The sequence below is a fragment of the Protopterus annectens genome, chromosome 3.part0, assembly GCF_019279795.1.
Source record: "Protopterus annectens isolate FY-2018-M chromosome 3.part0, PAN1.0, whole genome shotgun sequence".
Taxonomy (NCBI): Eukaryota; Metazoa; Chordata; order Ceratodontiformes; family Protopteridae; genus Protopterus; species Protopterus annectens.
The window spans coordinates 1,485,795,840-1,485,817,511 of NC_056731.1; positions in this window are offsets into that span (position 1 = coordinate 1,485,795,840).

Sequence of the window (21,672 nt, forward strand, 5' to 3'; positions counted from 1 at the left end):
ATATTTAAGTTTTTTTTGTACCCAAATTTTGCTCTCATACAGAGTAACTTTTTGAATTTCTGTAGTGCATTGAATGCAGTGTTTTTTGGTAGTTTCAGCATATTCAATCGATTGCTTAAGTGGATTTAGTATTCCTTTATCGTTCTAACAAGGTCTTGAAATCAGCTGGACGTATAAGTGAATTTAAGTACACTTTTATCTGCTCTTTTGCATATAGTACTGTATTTAATTAATTTATTTGTGTTTTTCACTGACTATTAACTCAACTGAAGTTGTGGTTGTCTCAATAGATATTACTTTTTAGAATTTCTGTGTAGCCATTGACAGCAGTCGGGGGTAGTTTCAGCTTATCACTGACATCCTGTCTTGCCTTACATAAGTGGCATGATTTGAGTTATCTCTACTTAATATCAGAGCTTTGGCCGGCTACCATCTACTTGATATCAGCTGGATGTATAGCAAATTTAAGTACACTTTTATCTGCTCTTTTGTATATAGTACTGTATTTAATTTATTTATTTGTGTTTTTCACTGAATATTAACTCAACTAAAGTTGTGGCTGTCTCTACAGAGTACTTTTTAGAATTTCTGTGTAGCCATTTATAGCAGTGGGGGGGGGGTAGTTTCAGCTCATCACTGACATCCTGTCTTGCCTTATATAAGTTGTACATTTTGCGTTATCTCTGCTTAATATCAGAGCTTTGACCAGCTAACATCTACCTGAAATCAGCTGGATGTATAAGCAAATTTGAATACACTTTTATCTGCTCATTTGCATATAGCACTTTAATTAATTTATTTATTTGTGTTTTTCACTGAATATTAACTCAACTGAAGTTGTGGCTCTCTCTCTACAGAGTACTTTTTAGAATTTCTGTGTAGCCATTGATAGCAGTTGGGGGGGGTAGTTTCAGCTCATCACTGACATCCTGTCTTGCCTTATATAAGTGGTACATTTTGAGCTATCTCTGCTTAATATCAGAGCTTTGGCCGGCTAACATCTACTTGAAATCAGCTGGATGTATAAGCGAATTTAAGTACACTTTTTTCTGCTCATTTGTATATAGTACTGTATTTAATTAATTTATTTGTGTTTTTCACTGAATATTAACTCAACTGAAGTTGTGGCTGTCTCTCTACAGAGTACTTTTTAAAATTTCTGTGTAGCCATTGATAGCAGTGGGGGGTAGTTTCAGCTCATCACTGATATCCTGTCTTGCCTTTTATAAGTGGTACATTTTTGGTTATCTCTGCTTTATATCAGAGTTTTGGCCGGCTAACATCTACCTGAAATCAGCTGAATGTATAAGTGATTTTAAGTATACTTTTATCTGCTCCTTTGCATATAGTACTGTATTTAATTTATTTATTTGTGTTTTTCACTGAATATTAACTCAACTGAAGTTGTTGCTGTCTCTCTACAGAGTACTTTTTAGTATTTCTGTGTAGCCATTGATAGCAGTTGGGGGTAGTTTCAGCTCATCACTGACATCCTGTCTTGCCTTATATAAGTGGTACATTTTGAGTTATCTCTGCTTAACATCAGAGCTTTGGCCAGCTAACATCTACCTGAAATCAGCTGGAAGTATAAGCAAATTTAAATATACTTTTATCTGCTCTTTTGTATATAGTACTGTATTTAATTTATTTATTTGTGTATTTCACTGAATATTATCTCAACTGAAGTTGTTGCTGTCTCTCTACAGAGTACATTTTAGTATTTCTGTGTAGCCATTGATAGCAGTGGGGGGTAGTTTCAGCTCATCACTGACATCGTGCCTTGCCTTATATAAGTGGTACATTTTGAGTTATCTCTGCTTAATATCAGAGCTTTGGCCATCTAACATCTACTTGAAATCAGCTGGACGTATAAGAGAATTTAAGTACACTTTTATCTGCTCTTTTGTATATAGTACTGTAATTTATTTATTTGTGTTTTTCACTGAATATTAACTCAACTGAAGTTGCGGCTGTCTCTCTACAGAGTACTTTTTAGAATTTCTGTGTAGCCATTGATAGCAGTTGGGGGGTAATTTCATCTCATCACTGACATCCTGTCTTGCTTTATAGAAGTGGTTCATTTTGATTTATCCTTGCTTAATATCAGAGCTTTGGCCAGCTAACATCTACCTGAAATCAGCTGGACGTATAAGTGAATTTAAGTACACTTTTATCTGCTCATTTGCATATAGTACTCTATTTAATGTATTTAGTTGTGTTTTTCACTGAATATTAACTCAACTGAAGTTGTTGCTGTCCTTCTACAGGGTACTTTTTAGTATTTCTGTGTAGCCATTGATAGCAGTGGGGGTAGTTTCATCTCATCACTGACATCCTGTCTTGCTTTATATAAGTGGCTCATTTTGAGTTATCCATGCTTAATATCAGAGCTTTGGCCGGCTAACATCTACTTGAAATCATCTGGATGTATAAGTAAATTTAAGTACACTTTTATCTGCTCTTTTGCATATAGTACTGTATTTAATTAATTTGTTTGTGTTTTTCACTGAATATTAACTCAACTAAAGTTGTGGCTGTCTCCATACAGAGTACTTTTTAGAAGTTCTGTGTAGCCATTGATAGCATTGGGGGTAGTTTCAGCTCATCACTGACATCCTGTCTTGCCTTATATAAGTGGTACATTTTGAGTTATCTCTGCTTAATATCAGAGCTTTGGCCGGCTAACATCTACTTGAAATCAGCTGGACGTATTAGCAAATTTAAGTACACTTTTATCTGCTCTTTTGTATATAGTACTGTATTTTATTTATTTGTGATAACTGGGAAAAGCAAAAGACACAACAACAACAACAACTGAATATTAACTCAACTGAAGTTGTGGTTTTCTCTTTACAGAGTACTTTTTGGAATTTCTGTGTAGCCATTGATAGCAGTTGTGGGGTAGTTTCATCTCCTCACTGACATCCTCTCCTATAGTACTGTTTTTAATTAATTTATTTATTTGTGTTTTTCACTGAAAATTAACTGCAATTTGTTCCCCACCCACCCTCCCTGTTCTTGTTTTGGTGTTAATGTTGGTGGCTTTTAAATTGCCCACCCCTCTTGTAGATTTGTATTTTGACACTCCTTCTGGGCCCATCTCATTTGCTCACTCAACTGAATGCAGTGAGATCATATTCTGATTTCAGGCACTCCTACTGTGTACAAAGAGACCATCTGGGAAGGACAACCCCTGTAGCCTCTTAATCCTGCTCTGTTCCTTCCCTCAAAAAAAAAATAAATAAATAAATAATATATATATATATATATATATATATATATATATATATATATATATATATCTTATTCATCTGCTCTTACTGTAACTTTCTTAGTTGCTCTTCTGGGTGCTGTTATCTGTTCAGTCGCTCTTACTCTGCACTTATTACTGCTTGTTAATAACCTTCTAATTAACTGCCTTCTGCATTCATTTTTTAGTCATTTGTTAATTTAATTGCATTTATTTTAACTGTATTTGCCATAGTGTTGCTACATGCTCGGGTGTGCTGGCCTGCACTACAATTTGATTTGTATTTACTGCTGTTTTTCTAAGCCTTTCCTGTAACTAGTTAAGTCCAGATACAGACTTGCTGTACCCTGGACTGTCGGTAAGCTTCTGAGCCCCCCAAGGCTTTCTGTGTTGGAGGGAAGCCTTCTAGCTTATCAGTGGGAGTGGTAAGCACTAGGTAGCCTATCTTCCATGGGAATAATGGGTTTTGGCCCTGAAATGGTAGTTCATTGGCAGTTTGGGTCATTTTTTCATCTCTTTCTACTTTCTGGGTAAAAGCCTGTTTTGTGTTTGGTCCCCACCTTTCCTATAACTAGTGTAATCCAGGTACAGATTTGCTGTATCCAGGACTGTTGGTAAGCTTCTGAGCCCACCAAGCCCTTCTGTGTTGGAGAGAAGCCTTCTAGCTTATCAGTGGGAGTGGTAAGCACTAGGTAACCTATCTACCACAGGAGGAGTGGTTTCGGGCCCAGAATTTATAGTTTATTGTCCGTTTGGGAAGATTTTCTATCTCTTTCAACCTTCTGATTTAAAAGTGTGTGTTTGCAGTTGTTTCCTGCCTTTCCTGTCACTAGTCTAGTCCAGGTACAGATTTGCTGTATTCAGGACTCTTTGTAAGCTTCTGAGTCCCCAAGCCTTTCTGTGTTGGAGGGAAGCCTTCTAGCTTATCAGTGGGAGTGGTAAGCATCAGGTAGCCTATCTACCACAAGAGTTGTTGTTCCTGGCCCAGAAATTGTAGCTATTGGCTGTTTGAGCAGTTTTTTTCCATCACTTTCAATGTTCTTGTTTAAAAGCCGCACTTGCACTTGTTTCTCACCTTTCCTGTAGCTAGCCTAGTCCAGATACAGAGTTGCTGTATCCAGGACGGTTGGTAAGTTTCTGAGCCCCGCAAGCCTTTCTGTGTTGGAGGAAAGCCTTCTAGCTTATCAGTGGGGGTGGTAAGCACTAGGTAGCCTGTCTACCATGATAGGAGAGGTTCTTGGCCCAGAAATTGTAGTTTATTGACCATTTGGACAGTTTGTCCATCTCTTTCAACTTTCTGGTATTAAAGACCACATCTGCACTTGTTTCTCATCTTTCCTGTAACTAACCTACTGGGTAGCACTAGAAAGCTTTAAACTGATACAAGTGTTCTAGCTTGGGAGAGAGACTTTGGAGTGATTAAGTATCAGTTTTCTGTACTTTCTTGCTGTACTTAACTGTTTTCTTCCTAAGTGCAGATTTTCCAGTGTTTATTGTGATTTAAAAGCTTTTTTTTTCACATATTGTACTTATTTGACTGCCTGCACTTTTAAAAAGGTTTTTGTTTAAATAATTTAACTGTTGTAGGCTACACACTAAAGTGTGATAGCCTTTTCTTATTGTTTGTAGTTGTTTAAAGCTGTTTTAAGTGTATGTTTTACTGTTTTTGCTTTATCTTTAAAAAAAAATCCCTTGTTCCCTGCCTTTCTAAGCTAGTATAGTGCAGTTTTCAGGCTAGTGCTGAATTCAGGGCTGTGATACTAGTTTCTGAGTTGCCCATACCTTACTTAGATAGAAGGAAGTTTCTCTGTTCACCTGTGAGAAAGGGTAGTTTTGAGCAACCTATCTGTCCCTGGAGGAATGGTTCCAGCCCAGAAGTTAGTAGTTTTTTGGCCATTTTTGGCTAATTTCTATCTCTTTAATTTCCCTACTATAAAAAATGTGTTTGCACGGTTTTGCGCACCAGGCAGTGCCAGTTAGCTATGGTTAAATTATTCCCGGCTCCACTAAGTATCCTCTTCAGTTTCTCCCTTGAAACTAGTGCAGCTCTCAACCTAAGCACTCAAAAAGCATCTTACAGCCCAGTACTTGCTCAGAACTAATAGCAAACACTAATATACCCTGACACTGATTGCACAGCAGGGCAAGGTTTTTTATTCACCCCTCACCAACCAAGTGACTAGGCAGCTCACCCTACTATTCAGGCATGTCCAAAAAGCAACTTCAGGTGCACTGTCCGGTCCAGCTGGTGAATCGGGCTATCCTGAGGCAGTGTTACAACTGCCTCATGTACATGGACAACCCTCTCCTCCTACCACAAAACAGTAACATATTAGTGAGATGCAATTATACAGCCAAACTGGAAGCTAAGCTGTCTCCACCCAAGATTAGAACAGACAGTCAAGTGGAGAAGGTTAACAATTGCACCACAACTCCATCCACACACAGACCTACTAAAACAGCACTGGCAAAAATTATACATAATTACACAAAATCATACACGGAGGCTCTAAATAAAAACCTGCAAAAGCATCAGAGACCTCCAAAGCAGACACCCAAACAACCTGCACTTCCCGTCACAAACCAGACAACACATAAAACACAAAATCAGTGTGCCGCACAATCACAACCCTTAAGGCGAAATAACATACCTAACACACTAGTAATAGGTGACTCTATAGTCAGACACACTGATGTTCCACTCACTAGGCTGGACAAGCAGAAGGTTGCTGTTAGCTGCCTGTCGGGAAACAGAATCTGCCACATAACAAAAGCACTCAGGTCACTCCAGAACAAGTACAAATATAACTGTCATTGTTCATGTTGGTGTGAATGGCCTGAGACATACCTCCCTGGACTACATGAAAAGAGACAAGGAAGAGCTCTCTGATCATGTAGCCCAGGCTGGTATGACCCGGAGTAGCATCCTACCCTCACCAAGAATGATACCTCAGTATAAAGAAAAAATGATCAATTTCAACAATTGGCTAAGCTTCTGGTGTCATTTAAGGGGGATCCAATTTCTGTCAGCCTGGGACTACATGCTCGACAAGTCACCTTGCTTCACAAGAGACAGCTTGCACCTGTCACCCCTAGGCTTTCAAATAAGGGCCAAAGCTCTTGCTGCCCCCATAGTGCCTTTTTTATGCAAGGCTCAAAAGTCAAACCCACCTCCGTAAACAGCACAATTAACAAAAAACTGAGGGTTATGCTACTCAACGCCAGGAGTTTAAATCTCAAAATGCACGTACTCGAGGCACTCCTCAGTATGGAGAATGTCAACATCTGTGCAGTAACTGAAACCTGGTTCAAGGCTCCAGAGAGCACCTCAGCACTACCGGGCTACAACTCATACCACATGTTTCGGCCACAGAACACGGACCGAAACACAAAAGGAAGGGGTGTATCCATATTCATCAAGGATACCTACAGGTTAGTGGCGCAGTATGATACCTTTGAGATCATCCACGTGTAACTAACATCAGGCAAATCTGCAATGCAAATTGTGGCCTGCTACAGATCACCCTCCATGACCCAGGACCACCACTCCACCTTTCTGGAGACACTGGAAAACATGAAGGTCCTACCAAACACCCTGATATTAGGCGATTTCAATTACCCTACCATTCACTGGGAAAACTACTCGAGTAAAAATTCCCAGGCCTAGCGCTTCCTGGAATTCATCAACTCAAATGCCCTGGATCAGCTGGTAAACTCTCCAACTAGAGGTGAAAACATTTTGGACCTGGTCATCACCAACATGGGTGACAGGTGTTCCACACCAGAGGTCAGACCATAAACTAATCACTCTGGATGTCCACACCCCACCACCACCTCCAACTAAGGAAATCACAGTAAAAAAACTTTTCTAAAGCAAACTTCACCTTACTTAAGACAGAGGTAGTAAGTTTCACAGCTCCCACGGTAAAGGATAACGCTGCCCAAGATGCAGAAACCTTTACAAATGCACTCTATGAGCACCTACAAGGATGCATGGATCATGCCATCCCTAGCAAAACCAAGACTCAATCCTCTAAGAGATGGAAACCAGTTTGGTGGACCCCTGCAATAAACAGGCTATACAATAGAAGGAGGAAACTAGTTCAGAAAAAAGCAAATCCCAAGAAGGAAAGACATCCCTGATCAGTATGAGTAAGAAACTGAGGTTCCTCATGAAATCATCCAAGGCTAACTTTGAAAGAAAAATAGCCAAGGATTCAAAAGATAATCACAAAGCCTTCTTTAGCTATGTTAAGAATCTAAGTGCAACTCACAGATATGCACTGAACTAGTGCAAAATAGCAAAAAATATACTGAACCTATGGATATTGCCAACATCCTGGCAGATAGATTCAGTTCAAACTTTACCCCCCTCTCGCCTCCAAAAGGGCCCACAATAATACTGGAAAAGTGTAGTGTCCCAAAAATCACAGACACACAGTTGAAAACAACCCTTTCAAAAGCCAAAAACAAAGCGTCAATGGGACCTGATGGTGTCCCAGGCTGCATCTTGCATGAACTACAGAACAAACTAACCCCCCACCTAAACACGCTGTTCAACCTCAGCCTCTCCACAGGCTATGTACCCATAGAATGATGCACAGCAACGGTTATTCCTCTCCACAAAGGGGGGGCCACAACTGACCCTAGTAACTATCGCCCCATACGCCTGACTAGCCTAGTCTGCAAGCCTATGCAGCGCATCAACATGGAACTCATTAACAAAGACATTGGGAACCTCCAAACACTTGATGCGACCTAGTTCAGCTTTGTTAAGGGCAGATCCTGCCTACTAAACCTGGTTGACTTCTTTGAGACAGTCACCAAGGCCATAGACGAGGGAAAGGTGGTTCACACAGCCTTCCTTGATCTCGCTAAGGCTTTTGACACCATTCCCCACTCGGGTATTACAGAAAAACTCACCAGCCTGAAAATAAACCCCTACATCATGAAATGGGTTTCCAACTGGCTTACAGACAGAACTCACACAGTAAGAATAGCGAGCTCCAGGTCCGACTCTAAACAAGTCACAAGTGGTGTCCCGCACGGCTCAGTCCTGGGACCCCTACTGTTCGGCATATACTTCTCAGAAGTACAGGCAAACACAGGAGGACTATGGCTAACCAAGTTCACCTATGACTGCAAACTGGGAGCCATAATTGACTCTCCAGCTGACACAGACATGCTCCAAAAGGGCCTTACTTAGACAGACACCTGGTGTCAAAGTCATGGCCTCAAGCTAAATGCCAAAAAATGCGTAGTCATCCCGTTTGGGAAAAACAAAACACCCACTAATTACCACATAGATGGCAGCTCCTTTAATACAGAAGAGGTAATAAGAGATTTGGGGACCCAGGTAGATAGTAATCTCTCCTTTGACAATCATATTGCCAAAGTAGTTAGGAAAACCTTCTATGTGGCCCATCTAATTACTAAAGGGTTTGCATCTTGAAATAAAGGGGTTATAGTGCCCCTCTACTCATCACTCATTAGACCCATAATAGAGTACAATGCCCCATTTGGGGTGTACCTCATAAGACACTTCGAACAGCTGGAAAGATCACAAAAGTACCTCACCAAGAGGATTACTGGTCTCAAACATATGTCCTATGCAGCCCGACTGAAAAAACTCCGGCTGTACTCAGTGGCATATCGCTTACTTAGAGGTGATCTTTGCCTGACTTACAAAGCCATGTCCAACTCAGAATTGATGGACATGCTCCACCTAAAGAAATCCAAGTCACTGCGAGCCACACGCTCTAGTGAGCTAAACCTCACCACAACAATAAATAGAACATGCTGGAGGGATAGATTCCTGTCACAGAGACTCCCCATGCTTTCAAACAAAATTCCAAATTACATCAGGGAGAGCCCTCACTAACACTCTTGAAGAGAAACCTTGATGAGTGGATGGGTAACAGAAAATACACCCCTGGGATCACTTCATTGGCTCTGCTTGACAGAGGATCAGTTAATTAATCAATGGGGTGGCAAAAGCCGACAGACTCTGGCTAGGCTTATAAATGCCCTCGGGCAGATAGCCTAGTACCTACCTATGAACCTATGAACCTAAGGGGTGACAGATGCAGGCCATCTCTAGCAAAGCATCAAGGTCTGTCAATCATGTCATCCCAGGCAGACAGATACTGGATCTCCTTAGAATGACACCGGAAACTTAGCCAATTGTTGAAATTAATCATTGTCTTCTTGTACTGTGGTATCATTCTTGGTGATGGTCAGATGCTGCTCAGGGCTAGAGTCATACCTGCCTGGGCTACATAATCCGAGAGCTCCTCCATGTCGCTTTTCATGCAGTCCGGGGAGGTACATCTCAGGTCATTCACACCCACATGTACAATGACAGAGTCATATTTGTACTTGTTGTTGAAGGACCTGAGTACATGCATTATGTGGCAGATCCTGGCACCTGACAGGCAGCTGACTGTTACTTTCTCCTTATTCCACCTAGTGAGTGGGATATCATTGTGCCTCACTATTGAGTCGCCTATGACTAGTGTGTTGCGGATGCTGTTTTGCCTTAGGGGTTTTGGTTGTGTGACATACTGTTTAGGAGAGTTATGTGTCTCATGATTAGTGTTGTGTGGTGGTGGTTGAGTGGGTTTCTACTTGGAAGTCTCTGCTGTTTGGGTAGATTTTTATCAAGAACCTCTGCAAAGGTGGGTGTGTGGTTTGTGTTTTTATGTGAAGGCAGTGCTGGTGTGTGTTCTGGAGGGCTATGTGTTCTATGTGTTGTGGTACAAGTGTTGACCTGCTCCTCTTGACCAGCTATTCCAGTCTTGGCTGGAGAGTGCGTGGCTTCCAATTTGGATGTATAGAGGAAAATGCCTCAACAGACACTATACAGTCATGAGACGCCAGACAAAAAATCTTCAAAGCTTGTCAGAAATACCATAAGCTGTATTTCTGGCAAGCTTTGAAGATTTTTGTCTGGCATCTCATGACTGTATAGCGTTTGTCAAGGCATTTTCATCTGTTCATCTAGTTCTGTTGCACTTGCGAACGCCAAACACTTTTGTACTTTTGAGTATACTAATTTGGATGTATAAGTGCATCTCTTATAAGTCTGAGTGTTGGGAGGTAAGAGGAGAAAGTTGTCGGTGTACATGAGCCAGTTGCTACATTGCCTCAGGATGCCCAAGTTCACCAGGTTAATAGGAGAAAGCACAGGGAACTGACTTTTAGACATGCCTGGAGGTGGGCATTAATAATAAGCACCAGAGCTGTTTCCTTGTAGAAAGTTTAGTGCTGGTAGCACTTTTGTGTGTTACAATAATTGCTACAAGAAGTCTGGTAAAGTGCTAGACTGATAAGCTAGAAAAAGTGCAGGAGAAGAGAGAACTAGAATTTCTATGGGAAAAATTGAAGAGCAGACTTTGGCACCACTCAGAAGCTTACAAACAGTCCTGGAAACAACATATTTGTATCTGGACTAGACTAGTTACAGGAAAGGCAGGAAACAAGTGCAAACATGGGCTTTTAAACCAGAAATTTGAAAGAGATGGAAAAACTACCCAAACGGCCAATAAAATACAATTTCTGTGCAAGAAACCACTCCTCTTGTGGTAGATAGGCTACCTAGTGCTTACCACTCCCACTGATAAGATAGAAGACTTCCTTCCAAAACAGAAAGGCTTGGGGGGCTCAGAAGCTTACATACAGTCCTTGATACAGCAAATCTGTATCTGGATTAGACTAGTTAAAGGAAAGGCGGGAAAAGCACAAACACGGACTTTTAAACCAGAAAGTTGAAAGAGATAGAAAAACTGCCCAAACAGCCAATAAACTACAATTTCTGGGCCAGAAAACACTCCTCTTATGATAGGTAGGCTATCTAGTGCTTACCACTTCCACTGATAATCTAGAAGGCTTCCATCCAACACAGAAAGGCTTTGGGGGCTCAGAACCTTACAAGCAGTCCTGGATACAGCAAATCTGTATCTGAACTAGACTAGTTACAGGAAAGGTGGAAAAAAAGAGCAATGGCCCATACTGTGACTGCAATGTGCCTGTCACATACACTTGCCTGGTTGCATACATTCTTTAAGATCTTCTCGGCTCATCACACATGCATAGTAAGCAGAGTGAGGTTGGCCACAGTCATCAATGCAACATATCTGAATCTAAAGGCTCGACTTGCTCTATAATTTTGTACAGTGATGTCTTACAGGTCAAATATCTGTGCAATAATTTCCCGTTTAAAAATTAAACATGTAAGAGGGACTATCTATCAATGCTGCAGCAAGCATGAACTGTGTATCTGAAAATTATGCTTTGTTTAACATCACGCATCTATCTGTCTGTGCACACATCATCGATGCATGCTTTTAAGATATTAATTTTAATTTCCTGATGCAGTCATTTTTTTAACTTTACTGCAATAGTTGTTATGTTTTGGTTTAGCATGTTTTTGTACACTGTGATTTAAATTTCATAGTAGGCAGTTTATGACACACAAGTTTATGCCAATTTAGCTAAATTAAATGTTGCCTGTTTTTTTTCTCAATAAAAAGAGTAATGTAGACAATCATAAAGTAAAAAATACCTTTAAAAGACAGTCACAGATGTGCATTTAGCAATTAAAATTAATTATCAAATTACTTTTCTGATACAAATACAGTATTTAAACAGTAAATATTGTCTTGAAACATAAAAACAGATAGCATAACAGACACATTAAATTGTATGCTGTATGTTAACTATTGGACCCAGTGCTCAATTACCATAGGAAATTTAACATCATTGTTATTGTTTTTTTATTTACCAGATATATTCAGCATTACTTAACATATCATAAGAAGAAAATGCTGTTTCATTTTGTTCTAAGTCGAATTACCTGCCATATATATATATATATATATATATATATATATATATATATATATACACACACACACACACATATATATATATTATATATATATATATATATATATATATATATATATATATATATATATATATATATATATATATATATATTTGTGTGTGTATATGCATATGGTCAAGATCATATGATCAAGTTTTTGAAAACTCAAACCTTTTGAGTAGAGATCACAGTACAGTGTGGATTGAGGAATTTGCCCTTTTCCTCACTGATGTCTGAGTAGGTATATTTAATTTGCAGGGGGTGATTGACCGAATTATTGAATTTCCAAAAACATAAAAGAGGTAGATTTTTTTGTTTTTCTTTTCTTGACATTCAAGTTTTTGGAAATTCAATCATATGGTCTTGACTGCATGAATTTCAAGTTTCTGAAAACTCGATCAGCTGACCTAGACATATATATATATATATATCTATATATATATATATATATATATATATATATATATATATATATATATATATATAGATAGATAGATAGGTATATATATATGGTTCTACCTGAAAATCAAAGCGCAGAAGACCGACAGCGAATTCAGAATCCAGAAAATCAAAATCCTGAAAGCCCAAAATCCTGAAAGACCAAAATCCTGAAACTCAAAATCCTGAAAACACAAAATAGACATACTGATGTCATTGTGGCTTTGCTATTGTTAGCCCTGTGGTGTTAGGTCATGCATTGGGGTCAGGTAAGTGTGAGTTGGTTTTATTTTAGGGTTAGGGGTTTAAGTGAGTTAGGGTTAGGGAGCAGGTTAGGCATGTATGCAATAGTGACAAGTGAGTTATTGGGGTTAGGAGTTTAAGTGAGTTAGGTTAGGCTGGTCAGGTGAGTGTGCAATAGTGACGGACCTTAGGGTTAGGGTTAGGGTCAGGGCAGTTGGTAGATTTTGTGTCTTTATAGTGACATATTAGCATTATTTGTGTTTAATAATTGTTATTGTGAGTTTGCAGGATTTTGGTCTTTCAGGATTTTGGGCTTTCAGGTTTTGAGTTTTTATGGATTCTGAATTTTCAGGTGATTGGTTTCAGGATTTTGATTTTCAGGCTTATATATATATATATATATATATAGATAGATATATATATATATATATATATATATATATATATATATATATATATAGATATATAGACATACACACATACAGATAGATAAATATACTAATGTTCTGTATTCATGCTGAAATCGTGCTGTGCTGTCTAGGGCTTGTGAATTCCTCATTAATGTGCTTCTTTAAGATAAGCATTTTACAGAAATAACAAGGATGCTGACTGCTGTTTTCAGTGATGTATCTCATCAATAGAAAATGATTGTTAAACATTTACAATTCAGGCCGTGCTAATGAGGTATGTCATTTTGTGATATAAAGAAATTATTCAGACACTATTGTTTTCAAAGGCTACTGAAAGATGAGAAGGTATACAGACAGTAAATTAGTCAATATGTGAATTGCATTTCAGCCATGGATAATTGCACAACTATATGGACCACATCAACATTCCACTTGTTATTTGACAAAAATGATTATTCCTTGACTAAATCTGTATAAAATCATAGAAATAATACATTTGTATGCTATACACTGTGAAATGATTCTCCTGCTTTGGATTATGAGATTAATGGTATTTCATGACATAAACATTTAAGCAGGAATGGTAAGGTTATGTAAACACCATAATTTCTACATGTCACAGAAACAGTGGCTACAGTATAGCTTGTGAAAAAATAATCAATGTACAATTACAATTAATTAACCATATAACTGCCACCAGAAACTGCTGCATTACATATGTTGAATTTTTGTTTTGTTTTGTTTTAAACTGGCAAAATAAAAATATCTTTGTGTATATCCAGATAAAAGCATAGACAAGTAATGTAGCCACTTCATATGACTGCAGGAGTGTATGTTAAGAAATTATACCTGCCTGAAATATATTTTATTTATTATCATACTGGATTCCTGCTAATATGCATTTCTTGTCATGGAATGAACAATGTGGTATTAATCATGTGTCCATCGACTGACCCATTGATGTGGTCAGTAAATGAACACTGGAGAAAACATGTATTATTTTACCAGCCTCATACATTAAGAATGCTATTGAGAGCTTGTGTTGCCTTTGCCTGTAATTGTAATTAATAATCGATATGCTAGGTGTTTGTACTCTTTTTGCTTTTTGATTTGCCTGAATGTTTATATTGCTTTATGGTACAGCAAATCTGAGAGAGCTGGAGCTGTTGCCCTCCTGGTTTATTTATAATTTTAAAATAATTGCTGAACAGTATGACATGATTTAGGTGAGAATGCATGATTACTGTTTTATTACCATTTGGACAACTGTGTGACTTTTATCTATGAGTTTTAGTCTTTAATAATCTAATGCCATTTGAATAAATGACTGGCATTTTTTCCATGGGAATTCATGTGTCCTAGGTCACTACATATTTTAGGAAGTATATACTTGGGGAACAATGCCAAAATATGCACTGCTTGAAAAAATATGCTTCTGACTTATGTGGAGGCATTTTTATTTTTCCATTGACTCTACATTAGTAATTTATACAGTTTGAAATTCTGTACATCATATCCCTTGATCTATGGATATTTGTAGCTGAAAATTCCAAAGAAACACTTTATGATTAAATATCATGGACATTTATATTATTTGTTGTTTAATGTAAAAATATAGTAAGTATTTAATGATATTTCATAGTTATACAGCATGCAGTTTTTTCTCATATTCTATTATCTGCAGATCAGTAGCACTCAATTATTATAAAATATATAGAAATGTTTACACATGATTTACATTATGAAAAATAAAAAAATAAAAAGCTTTGGTGCTTAATTTGTTGTTGCACTGCTTGAAAGAAATGTACTCCTAAACAACAAAGATGAAATGTTTACATTAGGGATACACGGAAATAAATGTATGTTTGTTTATTTCTTTGACATCTGTTTGTTGGGCATGTAGATAAGTTAATCCTTTCAAGTCATGACCCCGTGACCCCGGCCAGTATGGCAAGACACATTTCATATTGACAGGGACAAGAATATGAAGATTTCAAGCAGACTCTTCAAATTATAGCTTACAGTATACGCTTACTTAAACTGTACATTTTAAAACCATACTGTTGCACTACTTGAGTTGCATACATTTATTGAATTACAACAGAGTAAATAACATCTATTTATCAAATACCCCCTTAATTTAGTTGTGGTAATCACACTGACATAAGAGTAAGGAAATAGAAAATAGCACTTTACACACAAATGCACAGAGTAAGTTAGTGCTAGACTTAACAGTATCAGACTATTTACATTACGTACAATGTTTACATTAGAATATATTGGTTTTGCATTTGTTTAAAGTACTGGTTACACTTCTGTGTGGAATTGCAATAATCTAGGCACATAATCAATTCAACGTGATATTGCTAACCATTACCCCTATAGAAATTGCATGTACTGTAATTATATAACTATTCAGAAAGGGATCACTTAAATCCATACAATGAATGTTGTCTGTGATGGAAAGTTGCTCCAAAGGGCAGGGCCCAATCCAATCCCTAAAAGGCATTACATAAACAGTTTACACTTCCAGCATGACTTGTCAAGTTGCAGCTTAGTAAGGAACCAACTTGAAAAGCACAACTGCTATAGAAATCTACCCCATAATACAATAAAATGTAAGTGTTTTTATTGGGAGGAAGTCTTCCATACCTCAAACTTATAAATACTAACTTCAAGTTAAAAAAAAGTACAAAGAATGGAGAGACCTCCCAAAATTAAATGAATGACTGCCTGCACTCACTTGGAGACCACACTGGTAATGATTTCATATAGTAAATAGGGAGCTTGCCATTGTAGAGCTGTGCTCTTCTTGTTGGGTTCTCCTCCACTTTTCACGTATTCTAACACTGACATTACATTTTTTAAGGACAGTTATTGTGCTACAAAATTATGGGAAATAGTCAATCTGCTTGCTGTATGTTTATCAGTCTGGTGCACTATATACATAAGATTTTCTTTTTTAATACATTAAAGTTATGCCATATGTGCCTTCATGCAAGTCAGAAGTAACTAGACAGTTGTTTGTATTTACTATTCACTAACATTTTCAGAATTTCAAAAAGTTAAACCATAACTTTTCTATAATTTTAGCACAGATGTGTACTGTATTTTTATGACTTTGCCTTTCTATAGAATATTCACAATTAAAAGATTTTACAACTGCTCTGCAAAATTATCACTGGTGTGTAAATGATTATATATTTTAAATAAAAGGAATACAATATTTTAAGTAATTAGAGAACTTGAATTAACAATCTTCCTTTCAAAAGCATAAATAAACTTGAGAATTTATAATCCATCAAAAAGTTATTCTGAAATTCTTAGCTGAAGATATAATCACAATGTCAGACAAGTTGTTTCAACAAAGAATACAACATAATTTTATGAACTAAAAGACAAAATATTTTGAGTTACCAAATACTGCATTTGAAATATCCTAAAATTTAGTCTTTACTAATTGTTATATACCAAAATATCACAAAATGGGAAAAGACATCACCACAAAAGTTGCATGCTAAAGTATTCTTTTGGCACAAAAAATGTTTAGACAATTTTCGTTAAAATATATAGATTGCATTCTCCACATAGGTATTTACTTTACTGGAGTGGTAGTATCACCAAATTGCATGGCACGAAAAAAAAAACATTGCCTATATTTATTTGATATGACTACATTGTGTATACCTGGGCTGTCACATATTTCCAAGAGCCTTTACAGCCCATTGGCACATTTAGCCTTATAACTCTATATATGCTAATGAGTTAATAAACTGTTAATTTTAAGAAAGGTTATATTGTTTCCAGATAGCATTTCGACTCATAGCTGCATATGTTTATGACACAACTTGTAAACATAGCAGCTTAACTATATAAATCAATGAACTACAGAAGGATATTAAGCAAAAATGTTCATGATAAAGAAGGATGGGAATACAAACCCCTCAAATAGTCAAATCAAAAACACAAATGAATGCAACATGAGTGTATTAAAGGCTTCTTGTTTTGGTGGCAGCATAAACCTGTACGACAGGAGCATCAGTCAGAGAGAAGAAAGCAAGCTTGACCAGATAAATACATCATCAAGGAAATCCCCTCAAAAACAATTGAAATACAAAATCAGTGTTTTCAAGGATTGAAAGTACAAAAAAACAGGGTTTTGCAGGGAGAGGGATAAGCTTCCCTTCACTGTGCACACCTACAAATCTAAACTTTACTAAAGACATTGTGGGAATAATGATAAACTTCCTTAATTTTATTGTTTGTTAATCTCACTTTAAACTTCCTTAACCCTATTGTTTGCTAATCTCTCTGTAACACGTGTGCTTTCTTTATGCATTTTGTTTCAGTGAAGCATGAACTGATGGAACATATAGATGACACTTAAAACAAAATTTCACTGAAAAGCAAGACACCCAAATAAGCAGCTCAGTGTCCTTTGATTTCCTAATGTAATGCTTCTTGTTACCTGAAGTGTTTCTTTTAATAGCTGAGCCCTCGGGTTCGGTAAATCATGTCTGAGTTACTGTTCTCATCAATATTCCAATAGGTCAAAGGTACATCAAAATAATGACTAGAGATATTGTGATTGAGGTGAAATGTTTCCTAGAGGAAGATGATGCAGGAATGAAGCGTTACTCCAACATAAAGGTAAAATGAAATACAGAATTAATCTGACTTCATTTTAACTGATGAAACTGTTAACTTACTTTCTTAAGAGATTAATTTTAAAATGTCTTCATCAAACTAGATGATGTACTTTTGAAGTGTTCTGATTTAATAATAAAGTTAAACTGAAAGATTTTTTCTACATCAAAATCCGACTTTGTTAAATCAACATGTAAATTATGGTAGTGATGACAGATTGATTGAATTTTCAGTCTTGTTTTTCTAGCTTTTTGAACAAGATGAATACTCAGATGAAATACTTGGTTTTGATGAGTTGGATAGTGATTATAACCTAGTGGGTGGCGGATCTCTGCATTCTCTGCACAGTACATTTCCGTCACCAAAGTTAACAACATAATGTGTTTGATAGAGTGTGTACTGCTGAGATTGAAAAGATATGTTAACCATATTAAAATAGGCTGACTTGAAACTGGAGTGAAAAAGAATGATTTACACAGAACACTTTACAGGCTAAGAAAAGGAAGATAAAAGTAGAAGTACTATAGTTCTAAATAGAAATGATTACATTCAGAGGTGCAGTACTATTCCCAAGGCGCAAACACCTACTTAATAATCCACTGAAAGATTATAACACTGTGTTGTTACCTGAGATTATAACAGTGTGTCCTTGCTTGTGATAAGAGCAAGTTTGCATTTTTTTTCCAAACTGGAATTAAATTTGGTGTCTGTTTCATATCCTCAGGATACTACCCACTGCTTAGTACTGAAGGCCCATAAAACCTGGATCATGCTGACCCTGTCAGGGCACCATAAATATTGTACATCACGGAGCATGGTTGATATGCAATATAATTGTGCACCAAATCCCTTTGCATTTAATAAATGCCATTACACAACAGGTCAAGACCTTGTACATGGTTTTATCCCCTTGTGTACATATTGTATATCATACATACACCATGCATGGAAACCTACCTCCCCAGGATTGTACAGGATTCACAAAATGTTACAAAATCTGTGTATGTCCTGATTCCAGAAGGGTAACTTATAACTGCAAGAGTATATCAGCAGACTGAGCATAAAGAATACATTTTGATCTGGAACACTCTTCCCAGTCCAGTCTTATTAGCGCATTCTACCTAATACAGAGAGAACATTTGGGAAAGCCAACGCCCTTAGTTTCTTAACCTTGAATTGTCTTCTGTTCCTTCACTTTATTCAGGTGCTTTTACAGTATTTGTGTTTCCTCCACCTACTCTGATACTTCATCTAGCTTTTTCTGCTACTTGTTCTCTAAAGTGTTCAATTGAATCTTCTCTGCTACATTTATTACTGCTTGTTTTTAGCCTGTTTAAATTGTTATTCTAAGCCTCTTAGTTTTGGTTTAAGCACTTGAGCTTTAGGCCTACCCCTTAGTTTTCCCTGGCCTCTCTCCCTCAGATTCTGACAAATATGGATGGACAATTTCCTACAGTTTCTCCTGCCAGACTGGTTGATATGGGCATCCTGAGACAGTGTAGTAACTGCCTTATGTACACAGACAACCATCTAATACTACCACCTAGGAACACAATCTGGAGAGATGCAATAACATTTAGAACCTAGAGTCTATTTTCTTTCCCTCACAAGCCAGTATATCTGGCACTGAGAAGGTAGTCAACACAATCAGTACACCTCAAACACCCCCTACAATTACAAAACACATACTCACTCTTGAGGAGGTTCTCAACAAAAACAAACCCAAACAAAGGAAACAACAGAGGAAAAAACATGCAAACTCCACAACCTTCCACACTACAAACCATACAAGTCCACACACCTGTCTCTCACAACCACTAAGGCCTAACCATAAACCCAACAAATTAGTCACAGGAGACTCCATTGTAAGACACACAGATGTTCCCCTCACCACGCTGGATAAGAAGAAAGTCATGGTCAGTTGTTTGTCAGGTGCCAGAATCCACCATATCACACATGCACTAAAGTCTCTCAACAAAAGGTACGGTTATGACTCTGTCATAGTCCATTTTGGTATGAACGACTTGAGATGTACCTCCCTGGACTGTATGAAGAAAGACATGATTGAGCTCACTGAATATGTGCCCCAGGCAGGTATGTCCCTAGACTTAAGCGGCATTCTACCATCACCTAGAATGATGCTGCAATACAAGCAGAAAATGATTGACCTTAACAATTGCCTTAGTTTCTGGTGTCATTCCAGGAGGATCTAGTACCTGACAGACTGGGAAAATATGTTCAACAGACCTCAATGCTTTGCTAGAGATGGCTTGCATCTGTCTCACTTGGGGTTCAGGCTTCTGGTAAAGGCCCCTTCCTCCCCCATAGTGCCTTTTTTAGGAAAAGTCATGAAAGTCAATATTACCAACATAAAAATTTCAACAAAATGCAAATTAAAGGTCATGCTGCTAAATGCTAGCAGTCTAAACATGAAACTGCACTTATTGCAAGCATTCTTAACTGTGGAAGATGCTGACATTTCTGCAGCCACAGAAACCTTTTTTAAAGCAGAGGAGAGCACCCCAGCCTTACCTGGTTGCTCATCATATCATACATTCAGACCCCAAACTGTGGGCAGCAAAGCCAAAAGAGAAGGAGTTTCAATATAAATATATATATATATATATATATATATATATATATATATATATATATATATATATATATATATTAAAGATGCAAGCACCTCCAGGCTAGTCAAACAATATGATGCACAGGAGACACTCCAGGTGCAGTTAACAATTGACAAAACCCCTCTTCAAATCATAGCTAGCTACAGGGCCCCAAAATTTACTCAAGATGCCCACTCCATCTATCTGGACCTCTTAGAGTTTATCAAGATTCAACTCTTTACCCCAATCCTGGGTGACTTTAACTACCCAAGCATAGACTGGAAAAATTACTCATGCCGAAACACAAATGCCCAGAGATTCCTCATGTTTATCAATGCAAATGCCTTGGAACAACTAGTTGATGCTTCCACAAGAGGTGACAATATCTTGGACTTGGTATTAACCAACATGAGTAACCACTGCAGCACCCCAACAGTATCATCCTCCCTGGTAAGATCCGACCATAAAGTGGTCACTTTCGAAGTCACCATCTCCCCTGACACCCCTTTTGCTAGGGTCAAACAAAAGAACTTTTCCAAAGCTGATTACAACCTCCTGAGGAATGGTATAAATTGCTTCACAGCCCCCCTGGAGCTCTGTAGGAACAGGCACCAATGTCCAAATCTACAACAAGGTACTGTATGAGCATTTATATAGATGCATGGAATCAGGAATACCCAACAGGACAAAATCATCCTCCGCAAGGAAGAGTAAACCTGTCTAGTGGACATCTGCAATTAATAAGCTCTATAATAAAAGGAAAAAATTGCTGTCCAGGACCAAGAAGAAGCAGGTGCCCAACTGGAAGCAATCTCTCCTTAGCCTGAACAAGCAAATAAGAGCACTAGTGAAATCCTCTAAAGCAAACTTCAAGTCCAAATTGGCCACATCTATTAGAGGTAGTCATACGGCCTTCTTCACATATGTCTGCAGTCTCAAAGGAAGCACACAGATCTTGTCAGAACTGGTGGTCAAGGACACCACATACACAAGTGGAAAACCAAATTTTTGGGGCAGTTCATAAAAATTATTCCCCCCCCCAAAAAATCGGCTCCCCCGTATTTCCCCATTTAGGGAAAGGTTAGTTCAAAAAAATAAGTTTGGGGCCCGAAAATAGGTGACCCACGAACTCGGCGGGAAATTCAGACCCTTGGCATACCCAAACCTGGTCCCTTTTCCCCGGGG